Raw genomic sequence first — 16367 nt, 5'->3', positions numbered from 1 at the left:
ATTTTCCCAATATCACTATATAATGATTACTATATATAGCATGAATCTTTCCATTTACTGAGCACCTATTGTGTTCAGAAGCCCTGAAGAGTTATTCCAATGAAATTAACCACAGGAAATATGCCATCCAGTAGGAAAAATAAAATATACAAACAGGAAAGGGATTTGAGCGCATAAACAAAACAATACCTAAGCAAGGATAAGTAAAGTTTTGGAAGCTGAGAATACAAGTTAGAAGGATTAGAAAAGGGGCATGAGGCATATTCCAAGACTGGGATGGATAAAAGGGTTGGACTAGGAGTGCAGGGATGCTACGTGGTATCTTCACTTTGGGATTTCACATTCCATCAAGCTAGCTCAATGTGGTTGTCACATAATGAAAGAGGAAGCTTCATCATTTGCCATGAGCTGGACTTACAGGTGTACCCAGGGTCCCCTTTCCATGCCATTTGCCCTTTTTATTGCTTTTTAGCCTTGGGGTACCAACAAGAAAGGAAGCAAAGTTTTTTTTTTTTAACTGGAAACAAGGCACAAGGTCTAAAAAATCTTCCTGAACCAGCTGTCTTCCTTTTCAGAACAATGGATCGAATTGAAAGGAATTACTTATTTTAAAAATAAGAATTATAGTAGTAATAATAATAACATCCTTATAACATTTCTGGAGCTCATATTTACTCTCCATAAGTACTCTGCCTTGAATTACCACTGAGAAGGGAGGCAGCTGATTCAGGAAGATTTTGTGGGCTAGGTGCCTGGACTCTAGCAAAAAAAGACATTTGGATGTGGGAATGACAAAACAGGAGTTTCTTGGCAGCCAAGACTGAGCTGCCCCTCTTTACCTAGAGGCCTCACTCAGCCCAAACTCCTGGCTTTTAATTCATCTCGCCACCTTTTCCAACCCAAAGGGATTTGCACCTTCTTTGAACAAAAGCTGGAGGAGACAGAAATAAAAATTCATCAAGGTACATATTTTCACCTTGTCCTCAGGAGGTAGCTGTTCATTGGTGATGATATAACTTTTTTTTTTTTTTGCATGGGCAGGCACCAAAATAATATAACTCTTTAAACAAAATGCAGAAGGCATGCTGTTCTGGAAACTTTCCTGGCCACTTCTCTCAATCCAACTTTGCCCTACCAGACTCCCAAAGATGACATTGCCACAGCAAAAAGGCAGTGACCCCCATATATAGATAGCCATATGCCAATGTGGGCACTCCTTCAAGTCTATTTCAGAGGCTTTATAATTCCCACTGGCTGTTGCTTTGGCAATTATATTTCCTAAAGAAACTGAGGCTGGAGCTGAACATGGGGCTGGGGCCAGATTCACTGGCCTACATAATGAGTTGGCCTTGAAAAAATCAGACTTAAATTTAGTCTTCAGGCAGCTCACATTGGCCCTATAACACAACAATGTGAGTGGATTTTTAGATCCTTTCCTGAATTCATGCTTTGACAAGGCAAGATGAGATACTGAGGTGGAGAGAAAAGACTCAGGGGAGGCCCCTGGGTGTTTTGCCCATAGCCATGGCTAGTTAAGGGTTACTTATCTTGCTTTCTTAATGAATTTTTCCCCCTATTTCAGACTGGAATTGGACACTCCTTCCTCTTTAAAAACACTACCTTCCCTTTGTCTGTATGCCCTCTGTGCCTGATGCCAATGGACACTCTTCCCTTAGTTGAGTTCCAGAATCTGGAAAAACAATCATCTTCCTTCATCCTTAACCTTGAAGGTCCTAATAACATGGAGTTATTAATTCCTGAATTGAGGTGGAGTCTTTCTTTCGGTCACTTACTCACTCACCAAACAGTTGCTAAAAGTCACCAGATTAAACTCTATGAGGGCGGGTGCCAATCTTTGCTTTTGCTTACCATTGTGTCATTCAGTACCCACTTGGCACTTAACAAGTATTCAGTGAAATCTTTTTAAAATTAAGCCTATTATGTTGTTTTAGTTTGTTAAAGCTGCTGAAATTCAATATACCTGAAATGGAATACCTTTTAAAAAGGAAATTCATTAAGTTTCAAGTTTACAGTTCTAAGACCATAGAAATGTCCAAACTAAGGCATCCAGAGAAAAATACCTTATCTCCAAAGAAAGAGCGGATGGTGTTTGTGGTTTCTCTCTCAGCTGGGAAGGGACAAAGGGATGTCTTCTAGCTTTCTCTACCAGCTTCTCCTTTAAAAGGATTCCCTTGGGGTGGCATCCTTATGCATTTCCAAAGTTCTCCGGCTGTGTGGTCTCTAAAGCTTTTTCCAAAATGGTTCTCTCTTAAAGGACTCCCGTAAGCAACCTCACCTTGAGTGGGTGGAGACACATCTCCATGGAAACCATCTAAGCAAAAGTTACTACCCACTGTAATAACAGGATAGTCACATGGAAAAAGAATGAAATGTGACCCCTACCATACAGAATACAAAAAAAAAAAAGTTACCACCCACAACTGGGTGGGTCACATCTCCAAGGAAACAATAAAAAGATCCCATCCAGTAATATTGAATGAGGATTAAAGAACATGGCTTTTCTGGAGTACACAAAAGCTTCAAACCAGCACATATGTGTATAATCTCAGAGTCTGTTGATCACTCAAAATAACATCAGCAAATAAAACTTCCAATTTATTGAAAAACTATTACATGCCAGGACCTATTTTAAATGCTTTAATATTCTCATTTAAGATGTATGCCAACTCTTAGGCATAAAAATAACTGTTAATTGCATTTTATAGATGAGAATACTGAGGCTCAAGGATGTGAAGTAATTTGTCCAAACCACATATTGAGTAAATGGCAGCACCTGGTACCAAATCCAGGTCCCTTGGACCCCAAAAAGCCTGCATCTTTATACTCTGTATAAAGACTAATGGAAGAAATAATCATGAAAATTTTCCATCCCTTATGAAAGAAATAAAATTACAGATCTAAGAAGTGCAGCACACCCCAAACAGAATCCATCCAAATAGCTATACCCCAAGACACTTACCAATCAGACTGTCAAATAACAAAGACAAAGAGAGGATACTGAAAGCAGCAAGAGAAAATTGCACATACAAGGAAAGCTCAAAAGGAATTTGTGAGGATTTCACAGCAGAAACCAGGTAGTCAAGAAGGCAGTGGTATGATACATTTAAAATACTGAAGGAGAAAAACTGCCAACAAAGAATTCTATACACAGCAAAACTGTCCTTCAGAAATAAGGAGGAGATTAAAATATTTTCAGACAAACAATCACTAAGAGAATTTGTGACTAAGAGACCAGCTCTACAAGAAATACTAAAGGGAGCACTACAGGCAGATAGGAAGAGGCAGGAGTGAGAGGTGTGGAGGAGAGTGTAGAAATGAAGACAATCAGTAAATGTAGAAAGAGAAAAAAATTTGATATGACATATAAAATCCAAAAGGCAAACTGGTCAAAGAACGTATTGCCTTTACAGTAATAACATTAAATGTTACAAAATACAAAAGACAAACTGGCAGAACAGATTTAAAAACAGGACCCAGCTATATGCTGTCTGCAGAAGACTCACTTTAGACCCAAGGACAAAAAATAGGTTGAAAGTAAAAGCTTAGGAGGTTTTCATTCAAACAGAAACCAGAAAAGAGTGGGGGTAGCTATACTAATATGCAACAAATTAGACTTCAAATGTAAAACAATTAAAAGGGACAAAGAACGACACTATGTATTAATAAAAGGAACAAGTCAACAAGAAGACATAACAATCATAAATATTAAGACATAACAATCATAAATATTATGCACCACGCCAGAGTGATACAAAATACATGAGGCAAACACCGACAACATCAAAGGGAGAAGTAGACATCTGTACCATAATAGTTGGAGACTTCAATTCCCTACTCTCATCAATGGATAGAACATCTAAACAGAGAACCAATAAGGAAACAGAGATTTTGAATAACACAATAAATGAACTAGACTTAATAGACACTTACAGAACATTACACCCCACAACAACGGGATCCAGATTTTTCTCAAGTGCTCAAGGATCATTCTCAAGGATAGACCATATGCTGGGTCACAAAGCAAATCTCAATAAATTTTAAAAGATTGAAATCATACACAACACTTTCTCGGATCATAAAGGAATGAAGTTGGAAACCAATAACAGGCAGAAGGCCAGAAAATTAAACAATATATGGAGGCTAAACAACACACTTTTAAAACAACCAGTGGGTCAAGGAAGAAATTACAAGAGAAATCAGTAAATATCTTGAGGCAAATGAGAATTAAAGCACAACATATCAAAATTTATGGGATGAAATAAAATAAAAATTATGAGATGCAGCAAAGGCAGTGCAGAGAGAGAAATTTATTGCCTTAAATGCCTATATTAGAAAAGAAGAAAGAGCATAAACCTAAGAAATAACTGTTTACTTGGAAGAATTAGAGAAAGAACAGCAAACTAACCCCCAAACAAACAAAAGGATGGAAATTACGAACATCAAAGCAGAAATAAGTGAAATTGAGAATATAAAAACAATTGAGAAAATCAACAAAACCGTAAGTTGGTTCTTTGAGGAAATTAATAAAATTGACATACTCTTAGCTAGGCTGACAAAAAAAGGAGTGAGGATGCACATAAATAAATAAACAATGGGGGAAAAGAATAAATAAATGGGGTAGACAGAAATACTAGTGGACAATGAGAGGGAGGGGTAACTTTTATGGTATGTAGGAGTTTTTCTTTTTTCTTTTTATTTATTCTTCTGGAGTGATGCAAATGTTCTAAAAAGTGATCATGGTGATGACTACACAACTATGTGATGATGTTGCGAGCCATTGATTGTACACCATGTACGGAATGTTTGTGTGAAGATTTCTCAATGAAAATATTTTTTAAAAAGAGAAGCTCCCAAAAAAGAAAATCCAGGACCAAATGGCTTCACATGTGAATTTTCCCAAGCATTCAAGAAAGAATTAATACCAATCCTGCTCAAACTCTTCAAAAAAACTGAAGAGGAAGGAAAGCTATCCAACTGATTCTATGAAGCTAACATCACCCTAATACCACAGCCAGTCAAAGATACTACCAGAAAAGAAAGTTACAGACCAATCTCTTTAATGAATATAGATGCAAAATTCCTCAACAAAATACTTGGAAATTGAATCCAGCGACACATTAAAAGAATTATACACCATGAAAGCTTTCCCTCTAAGATCAGGAACAAAATAATGATGCCCACAATCACCATCATTATTCAACATTGTGCTGGAAGTTCTAGCCAGACCAATTAGACAAGAAAAAGAAATAAAAGGCATCCAAATTGGAAAGGAAGAAATAAAACTCACTTTGTGCAGATGACATGATATTATGTGTCAAAAATCCCGAAACATTTACAGCAAAGCTACTAAATAAATGAGTACAACAAAGTGGCAGGGTACAAGATCAACATCCAAAAATCAGTATTGTTTCTATACACTAGTGATGATCAATCTGAGGAGGAAATCAAGAAAAAAAATCCATTTATAACAGCAACCAAAATAACTGTGCCGGTCTGAATCTGTGGTGGACCCCAGAAAAGCCATGCCCTTTGATCCTCATTCAATATTGCTGGGTGGGAGCATTTTGATTGTTTCTATGAAGATGTGACCCACCCAATTGTGGGTGGTAACTTCTGATAAGATGATTTCCATGGAAGTGTATCTCTACCCACTGAAGGTGGAGTTGCTTGCTGGAATCCTTTAAAAGAGGAAACAAGGAAACATTTTAGAAAGAGTTTCTTTTTTTGGTAGAGACACGTGAAAACCAACAGACACCACCATGTTTGCCATGTGCCCTTCCACCTGAGAGAAATGTTGAATGTTGCTGGCCTTCTTGAACCAAGGTATCTTTCCCTGGATGCCTTAAATTGGACATGTCTATAGACTTGTTTTAATTGGGACATTTTCTCGGCCTTAGAACTATAAATAACCAACTTACTAAATTCCCCTTGTTAAAAGTCATTCCGTTTCTGGTATATTGCATTCCAGCAGCTAGCAAACTAGAACAATAACCAAATATTTAGGAATAAACTTAACTATAGATACAACAGACCTATACACAGAAAACAACAAGAAATTGCTAAAATAAATCATGGAAGGCCTAGATAAATGGAAGTGCATACCGTATTCATGGATTGGAAGACTAAATATAGTTAAGATTTCAAGTCTACCCAAATTGATTTATAGATTCAATGCAATACCAATTAAAATCACAACTACTTACTTTGCAGAAATAGAAAAAACAATAACCAAATTTATTTGGAAGGGCAGGGTGCCCTAAATAGCTAAAAATATCTTGAGAAAGGGAAATGCAGTGGGTGGTCTTACATTACCTGACTTTACAGAATATTATGAAGCTACAGTGGTCAAAACAGCATGGTACTGGCACAAAGATAGATATACTGACCAATGGAATCAAACTAAGTGTTTAGAAATAGACCCTCTCATCTATGGACAATTGAACTTTGATAACGTGGTCAAGCCAACATACCTGGGACAGAGTAATTTCTTCAATAAATGGTGTTTTGAGAATTGGATATCCATATGCAAAAGAATGAAAGAGGATCCATATCTAACACCTTATATAAAAATTAACTCAAAATAGATTAAAAACCTAAACATTAGAGCTAAGACCATAAAACTTTCTGAAGAAAATATAGGGAAATATCTTGTAAATCTTGTAATGGAAGGTGGTTTCCTAAACTTTACACCCAAAGCACGAGCATTAAAAAAAATAAATAGATAAATGGGATCTCCTCAAAATTAAACACTTTTGTGCATCAAAGAACTTTGTCAGGAAAATAAAAGGCAGCCTAAGCAATGGGAAACAATACTTGGAAACCACATAAGAGATAAGAGTTTAGTTTACAGAACATATAAAGAGATTCTTCAACTCAACAACAAAAAGACCAACAACTCAATTTAAAAATAGGCAAAAGACATGAACAGACACTTTTCAGAAGAGAGAATACAAATGGCTAAAAGGCACATGAAAAGAAGCTCAACTTCACTGGCTATTAGGGAAACGCAAATCAAAACCACAATGAGGTATCATCTCACACCCACTAGGATGACCATTTTCAATAAAACAGAAAATGACAAGTGCTGGAGAGGATGTGGAGAAAGAGGCACACTTATCCACTGTCAGTGAGAAGGTAAAATGGTACAACCACTCTGGAAGGCAGTTTTGCAGTTCTTCAGGAAGCTAAGTATAGAATTGCCACATGATCCAGCAATTCCATTACTAGGTATATATTCAGAGGAACGGAAGGTAAGGACACAAATGGGCATTTGCACACTGATGTTTACAGCACCATTATTTATGATTGCCAAGAGATGGAAATAGCCCAAATGTCCATCAACAGACGAGTGGCTAAACTAGCTGTGGTAAATACATAACAATGGAATATTATGCAGCTATAAGACAGAATAAAGTCATGAAGTATATAACAATGTGGATGAAACTTGAGGACATTATGCTGAGTGAAATTAGCCAGAAACAAAAGAATAAATATTGTACGGTCTCATTAATAATATGAACTAACATTAAATGAGTGAGCTTTGAGAGTTGAAGTTAAGAACACAGGTTGCCAGAAGATTGGATTAGGGTAGAGATCGGGCATTTGGTGCTGAAGGAATACAGACTGTGCAACAGGACTGGTTGTAAAAACTGAGAAATGGATACCATAATGCTATCTGATCGAAGGACAATAATATAAGTACACTGAATGAAGATGAATGTGAGTATGATTGAGGGAGAAGGCTCGGGGCATGTGTGAAGCCAGAAAGAAAGACAGAGGATAAAGAAAGAGACAGCGTAACTTAGGAACGCCTAGAATGGACACTGATGGCGATTAAATGTACAAACAAAAAATGCTTTTGCATGAGGGAGAACAAATGAATGCCAACATTGCAAGGTGTTGAAAATGGATAGTATTTAGGAAGAGGTACAATCAATGCAAGCTAGGGTCTATAGACAACAGTAATATTGTAATATGCTTCCACTGAATGTTACAAAGGCATTATGCCAAAACTAAATGTCAATAGGTTGGGGTAAGGATATGGATCCTTTGTGGAAGAAAAGGAAATGTCTTCATATAGATTATGATGGCAAAGGCATGTCTATTAGGTTGGATTGTATAATATGTAAATAAAACTTTAAAAATGAACAGAGTGTGTTAGTTAGATTCAGTTGTCAACTTGGCCAGGTGAGCATACCTAGTCTTGTTGCTGTGGACATAAGTCAATGGTACGTGAACCTCATCTGTTGCTAATTACATCTGCAGTCGGCTAGGAGGCATGTCTGCTGCAATGGGTGACGTTTGACTTAATTGGCTGGTGCTTAAATGAGAGAGCACAATGTAGCACAGCCTAACCAGCTCAGCATTCCTCATCTCAGCACTTGCAGCTCAGCCCAGGTCTTTGGAGATGCAGAAAGAAGTCACCCTGGGGAAAGTTGTTGAAACCCAGGGGCCTGGAGAGAAGGCCGGCAGAGACCATCCTGTGCCTTCCCACGTAAGAAAGAACCTCAGTGGAAAGTTAGCTGCCATTCCTCTGAAGAACTAACAAAATAAATCCCCTTTTATTAAAAGCCAATCTGTTTCTGGTGTGTTGCATTCCAGCAGCTAGCAAACTAGAACACAGAGAGAAACAAGTGCTAGAGAAAATGCAAAGAAAGAGATGCACCTATTCACTGGTGGTAGGGAAACTGAGAGATGCAGCTCCTTGGAGGGTAGTGTGGTGGTTCTACAGAAGGCTAGGGGTGGGGCTGCCTTATGATCCTGAAAGCCTGTTGCTCAATATATACCTGGAGGAACTGAGTGTGGGGATACAAATGGACATTTGCACACTGGTGTTTATGGCGACAGTGTTCATGATCCACAATGGATGGAGGGGGCCTAAAGGTACAATGACTGAGGAACAGAAGGGGGAACTATGGTGTGTACATACAACGGACTACTAAACAGCTACAAGAAGGAATAAAATTGTGAGGCATGCAACTAGGTGAATGAAATGTCAGAAACAAAAAGACAAATATTATCAAGCCTCACTCATATTGCAGCAAGCAGGCTTTTAAGAAGGCAGGCCGCTCCCCACCTTCTTCTTCTGGTTCAGCTGCCTTCTCTGTGGAAAATCCCCAAACCCCATCACCTGACCTTCAGGAATGGGTAAAACTGCAGGCAAGCAAGATAAGACACATTCCTGGGATAGAAACCTCCCCTCCTAGCCTTCAGGACCAGGTAAAACTGCAGGCAAGTGAGATAAGACACCTGGGATGGGGACCGTCCCCTAGCAGCTCATCTGCTTCTGTAACCTGCTTTGCTCCTTAAACTGACCAGTTGTTTGTCCTTTGACATTACCGGTCACCATATTAAGCTTACCTTATCTCTACCGTGTAATACAGTCTATAAAAGCTAAGGTTGCCTTTTGTTTGGGGCTCAGACTTTCAGAGGCTACTCTGCTGAGCCCTATGGCCATAGAAAATAAAACCTACTTCCTGAAACTTCGGAGCCCCAGCCTGGTTTATTCTATTCCTATACAATATTCCAGAGACTTAAAGTCTTGTCCCTCTTTTCACACAACAAAATAAACTATAATATAAAAACTTGATAAACTGGGTGTGAGGAGCCAAGCTGGCGGCTCAGCAAGGTGTGGCATTTAGTTCATCCTCCAGAACAGTTACTAAATAACCAGGAACAGTACAGAACAGCTCCTGGGGCCATGTCAGTGACCGGGCACACAGCGTACCCCAGTCTGGACCAGCTGGACCAGCCGCAAGCCCCCCCCAGAACTGTGAGTTCCGCAAGCCGTGGTGGCCAGTGGCCGGCGCCCCTCCAGCACAGGCTGCAACGCAGAGGGGAAAGAGAGTTTACCAGCAGCAGGGGCTGAGCCCAACCAAACGCCAGTTGTGGAATTAATTCACAGATTCTGACTCCTAAAAATAGGCCCCCAGCTCAGGTGAACATGGTAAAGCGGAGGTTGCTGATTTTTGCCCCTGCACTAAGGGGGCAGGCCTGATGGAAAAAGAAAAAAAGAAAGGTTTTTGTGGCTGTTTCTATGGAGGCTTGGCTGCTTTTGGATACAGCGGCAGGGCTTCTCAGGCTGCAACTGCCCCAGGCATAGGCAGAAACAAGCTTCTTTGAGAGCCTGTCTGGACCTGGTACCTTCCCCAGGGTACGGGTGAGGCCCAACTCAGGTGGAATACCTCCCTCAAGGAATTCAAACCCCAGGGCTTGGTAATTTGAAACCATTAAAACCAGCCTACAACCTCTCCTCTATCTCCACCACGCCCCCAGCAGGGAGAGTCTGCCAAAGTTAAAGGTACAGTATCATCTTATGCTGGTGGGACCTACAGGTAGACAAGCACCACATACTGGGCAGGATAAGAAAAACAGAGTCCAGAGACTTCACAGGAAAGTCTTTCAACCTCCTGGGTCTCACCCTCAGGGAAAACTGACACAGGTGACTCTTTCCTCCCGACAGGAGGCCAGTTTGCTCTGGGAAAATCCGGTTGGGGTCTATAATACCTAAATAGACCCTCCTAAGGGAGGGGTGGTGGGAGGCACCATATAAGCAGGGCAAGACACAAGAAAACAAGAACTGAAAAATTCTCCTCTGTTGAACAAAGCCTAAGCTAGAGGTCCAGAAACAACTGACCTGAATGTCAAAGAAGAGACAGACAACAAATTCATCCAGCAAGAAAACTCCAGGTAAAAGAAGTGAAAACAATCTCCAGAATACACTAATTAAGGTAATTAAATGCCTAGATACCAGCAAAAAACTAACAACCACAGTAGGAAAATTAAAGATATGGCCCAGTCAAAGGAACAAACCAGCAATCCAAATGAGACACAGCAGTTGAAACAATTCATTCAGAATGTTCAAACAGACATGGAAAACCTCATGAAAAATCAAATCAATGAACTGAGGGAGGATATAAAGAATGCAAGGAATGAACAAAAAGAAGAAACTGAAAGTCTGAAAAAACAAATCACAGAACTTATGGGAATGAGAGGCACAGAAGAAGGGATGAAAAATCAATGGAAATCTACAGAGTTAGATTTCGAGAGGCAGAAGATAGGATTACTGAACTGGAGGATGGAACATCTGAAATCCGACAAGCAAAAGAAAATATAGAGGGAAAAAAAAGGAAAAATATGAGCAGGGACTCAGGGAATTGAATGACAATATGAAGCGCACAAGTATACATGCCATGGGTGTCCCAGACGGAGAAGAGAAGGGAAAAGGTGGAGAAAAACTAATGGAGGAAATTATCACTGAAAATTTCCCAACTCTTATGAAAGACTTAAAATTACAGATCCAAGAAGTGCAGCATACCCCAAACACAATAGATCCAAATAGACATACTCCAAGACACTTACTAATCAAAATGTCAGAGGTCAAAGAGAAAGGGAGAATCTTGAAAGCAGCAAGAGAAAAGCAATCCGTCACATATCAGGGAAGCCCAATAAGACTATATGTAGATTTCTCAGCAGAAACCATGGACATGAGAAGACAGTGGGATGATATATTTAGATTACTAAAAGAGAAAAACTGCCAACCAGAATTCTGTATCCAGCAAAATTGTCCTTTAAAAATAAGGGAGAGGTGTTGCAGCTCTTTTAGAATTTGTCTAGTAGGTTTTCTGGCTTTAGCCGGAAAACCCTCGTAAAAATAAGGGAGAAACGATAACATTTACAGATAAAAAATCACTGAAAGAATCTGTGACCAAGAGACAGCCACTGCAAGAAAAACTAAAGGCAGCACTAGAGGCAGATATGAAAAGACGGAGGGAGAGATGTGGAGAAGAGTATAGAAAGGAAGCCTATCAGTAAAGGTAAAAAGAAGAAAAATAAGATATGACATATAAAATCCAAAACGCAAAATGGTAGAAGAAAGTACTACCTATACAGCAATAACACTAAATGTTAATAGATTAAACTCCCCAATCAAAAGACACAGACTTACTTCCGGAGAAGATGGCGGCTTAGTAAGACGCGCGGATCTTAGTTCCTCCTCCAGAACAGCTACTAGGGGAGTAGAAACGATACAGAACAGCTCCCACAGCCACGACAGAGAACAAAAAGACAGCGTACCCCATTCTGGAAGGGCTGACTGGCTGAGAGAACCCGCTCCAGTGAGATCGCCGATAGGGCGCGGGCTTCACCGGGCGGGGCGGCAAGTGGCCGGAGTTCCTCCCTTCCCCCTTCCCGGGCCGGCTGGGAGAATTGGACAGGTGGTTCCATCAACCCGCGGCAGCTGGCACCCACACCACGCGCGGCCCCCCGGACCAACTGAGAGAATTGGATCAGAAATCCCCAGGCCACGGAGAACAGTGACGGTGGGGGGGGGCCCTTCCAAACACGTGACTCCCCGGGAACGATGAACTCTCCCGGGCGGGCCGCGGTGGCTGGCGCCCTCCCGCCACGCTTGGCGCCCCGGGCCGACTAGGAAATTCGGACGGGTGCTCTCCCGGGCTGCGGCGGCCGGCGACCCTCCCCACGTTCGGACCCTGGGCCGGCTGGCACTCTTCCAAGCCGCTTCGGCTGGCGAACCTCCCCGACAGTGAGAGTTTTCCAAAGTTAAAGGACCCACAGCACCTTTTACTGGTGGGACCCGCAGACAAATGTGTGCCACGAGCGCCACCTACTGGGCAAGATAAGAAAAACAGATCCCAGAGATTTCACAGAAAACTCTTCCAAATTGTTGGATCCAGCACCCAGGGAAATCTGACTAAATGCCCAGACGCCAGCAGAAGATAACGGATCACGCTCAAAAAATTGAAAATATGGCCCAGTCAAAGGAACAAACCAATAGTTCAAATGAGATACAGGAGCTGAGACAACTAATGCTGAATATACGAACAGAAATGGAAAACCTCTTCAAAAACGAAATCGATAAATTGAGGGAGGACATGAAGAAGACATGGGCTGAACAAAAAGAAGAAAGAGAAAAACTGAAACAACAAATCACAGAACTTATGGAAGTGAAGGATAAAGTAGAAAAGATGGAAAAAACAATGGATACCTACAATGATAGATTTAAAGAGACAGAAGATAGAATTAGTGATTTGGAGGATGGAACATCTGAATTCCAAAAAGAAACAGAAACTATCGGGAAAAGAATGGAAAAATTTGAACAGGGTATCAGGGAACTCAAGGACAATATGAACCGCACAAATATACGTGTTGTGGGTGTCCCAGAAGGAGAAGAGAAGGGAAAAGGAGGAGAAAAACTAATGGAAGAAATTATCACTGAAAACTTCCCAACTCTTATGAAAGACCTAAAATTACAGATCCAAGAAGTGCAGCGCACCCCAAAGAGATTAGACCCAAATAGGCGTTCTCCAAGACACTTACTAGTTAGAATGTCAGAGGGCAAAGAGAAAGAGAGGATCTTGAAAGCAGCAAGAGAAAAACAGTCCATCACATACAAGGGAAACCCAATAAGACTATGTGTAGATTTCTCAGCAGAAACCATGGAAGCTAGAAGACAGTGGGATGATATATTTAATTTACTAAAAGAGAAAAACTGCCAACCAAGACTCCTACATCCAGCAAAATTGTCCTTCAAAAATGAGGGAGAAATTAAAACATTCTCAGACAAAAAGTCACTGAGAGAATTTGTGACCAAGAGACCAGCTCTGCAAGAAATACTAAAGGGAGCACTAGAGTCAGATACAAAAAGACAGAAGAGAGAGGTATGGAGAAGAGTGTACAAAGAAGGAAAGTCAGATATGACATATATAATACAAAAGGCAAAATGGTAGAGGAAAATATTATCCAAACAGTAATAACACTAAATGTTAATGGACTGAATTCCCCAATCAAAAAACATAGATTGGCAGAATGGATTAAAAAACAGGATCCTTCTATATGCTGTCTACAGGAAACACATCTTAGACCCAAAGATAAACATAGGTTGAAAGTGAAAGGTTGGGAAAAGATATTTCATGCAAATAACAACCAGAAGAGAGCAGGAGTGGCTATACTAATATCCAACAAATTAGACTTCAAATGTAAAACAGTTAAAAGAGACAAAGAAGGACACTATCTACTAATAAAAGGAACAATTCAACAAGAAGACATAACAATCATAAATATTTACGCACCGAACCAGAATGCCCCAAAATACGTAAGGAATACACTGCAAACACTGAAAAGGGAAATAGACACATATACCATAATAGTTGGAGACTTCAATTTCCCACTCTCATCAATGGACAGAACATCTAGACAGAGGATCAATAAAGAAATAGAGAATCTGAATATTACTATAAATGAGCTAGACTTAACAGACATTTATAGGACATTACATCCCACAACAGCAGAATACACCTTTTTCTCAAGTGCTCATGGATCATTCTCAAAGATAGACCATATGCTGGGTCACAAAGCAAGTCTTAACAAATTTAAAAAGATTGAAATCATACACAACACTTTCTCGGATCATAAAGGAATGAAGTTGGAAATCAATAATAGGCAGAGTGCCAGAAAATCCACAAATACGTGGAGGCTCAACAACACACTCTTAAACAACGAGTGGGTCAAAGAAGAAATTGCAAGAGAAATTAGTAAATACCTCGAGGCAAATGAAAATGAAAACACAACATATCAAAACTCATGGGACGCAGCAAAGGCAGTGCTAAGAGGGAAATTTATTGCCCTAAATGCCTATATCAGAAAAGAAGAAAAGGCAAAAATGCAGGAGTTAACTGTCCACTTGGAAGAACTGGAGAAAAAACAGCAAACTAATCCCAAAGCAAGCAAAAGGAAAGAATAACAAAGATCAGAGCAGAAATAAATGAAATTGAAAACATGAAAACAATAGAGAAAATCAATAAGACCAGAAGTTGGTTCTATGAGAAAATCAATAAGATCGATGGGCCCTTAGCAAGATTGACAAAAAGAAGAAGAGAGAGGATGCAAATAAATAAGATCAGAAATGGAAGAGGAGACATAACTACTGACCTCACAGAAATAAAGGAGGTAATAACAGGATACTATGAACAACTTTACGCTAATAAATACAACAATTTAGATGAAATGGATGGGTTCCTGGAAAGACATGAACCAACTTTGACTCAAGAAGAAATAGATGACCTCAACAAACCAATCACAAGTAAAGAAATTGAATTAGTCATCCAAAAGCTTCCTAAAAAGAAAATCCAGGACCAGACGGCTTCACATGTGAATTCTACCAAACATTCCAGAAAGAATTAGTACCAACTCTCCTCAAACTCTTCAAAAAAATTGAAGTGGAGGGAAAACTACCTAATTCATTCTATGAAGCCAACATCACCCTCGTACCAAAACCAGGCAAAGATATTACAAAAAAAGAAAACTACAGACCAATCTCTCTAATGAATATAGATGCAAAAATCCTCAACAAACTTCTAGCAAATCAAATCCAGCAACATATTAAAAGAATTATACATCATGACCAAGTAGGATTCCTCCCAGGTATGCAAGGATGGTTCAACATAAGAAAATCAATTAATGTAATATACCATATCAACAAATCAAAGCAGAAAAACCACATGATCATCTCGATTGATGAAGAAAAGGCATTTGACAAAATTCAACATCCTTTCCTGCCGAAAACACTTCAAAGGATAGGAATAGAAGGGAATTTCCTCAACATGTAAAGGAAATATATGAAAAACCCACAGCTAACATCATCCTCAATGGGGAAAAACTGAAAACTTCTACCCTAAGTTCAGCAACAAGACAAGGATGTCCACTATCACCACTGTTATTCAACACTGTGTTGGAAGTTCTAGCCAGAGCAATTAGACAAGAAAAAGAAATACAAGGCATCAAAATTGGAAAGCAAGAAGTAAAACTCTCACTGTTTGCAGATGATATGATACTGTATGTAGAAAACTCCAAAAAATCCACAGCAAAACTACTAGAGCTAATAAATGAGTACAGCAAAGTGGCAGGTTACAAGATCAACACCCCAAAATCTGTAGTGTTTCTATACACTAGTAATGAACAATCTGAGGAGGAAATCAAGAAAAGAATTCCATTTACAACTGCAACCAAAGGAATAAAATATTTAGGAATAAATTTAACTAAAAAGACAAAAGAACTATACAAAAAAAAACTACAAGAAATTGTTAAAGAAATCACACAAGACCTAAATAGATGGAAGGGCATACCGTGTTCATGCATTGGAAGACTAAATATAGTTAAGATGTCAATTCTACCTAAATTGATTTACAGATTCAATGCAATACCAATTAAAATCTCAAAAACTTACTTTTCAGAAATAGAAAAACCAATAACCAAATTTATCTGGAAAGGCACGGTGCCCCAAATAGCTAAAAGTACCCTGAAGAAAAAAATGAAGTCGGAGGTCTCAC

The 16367-nt window shown here is 39.5% G+C and overlaps 1 protein-coding gene and 1 non-coding gene across 3 annotated transcripts in view; one reads left to right on the top strand and one right to left on the bottom strand.

Annotated features, from left to right (window-relative positions):
- PLP1 (proteolipid protein 1) overlaps nt 1–16367 on the bottom strand; it is a 108894-nt gene that overhangs the window by 66574 nt on the left and 25953 nt on the right. The window lies entirely within an intron of this gene.
- LOC143672345 (U7 small nuclear RNA) lies at nt 11607–11668 on the top strand. Its single transcript, XR_013169800.1, has one exon. It is a non-coding gene; the product is annotated as a U7 small nuclear RNA (small nuclear RNA).

Source organism: Tamandua tetradactyla, chromosome X, assembly GCF_023851605.1.
Source record: "Tamandua tetradactyla isolate mTamTet1 chromosome X, mTamTet1.pri, whole genome shotgun sequence".
NCBI lineage: Eukaryota > Metazoa > Chordata > Mammalia > Pilosa > Myrmecophagidae > Tamandua > Tamandua tetradactyla.
Note: the sequence above shows the minus strand (reverse complement) of the source record. Positions and strands in the feature narration are given on the sequence as shown.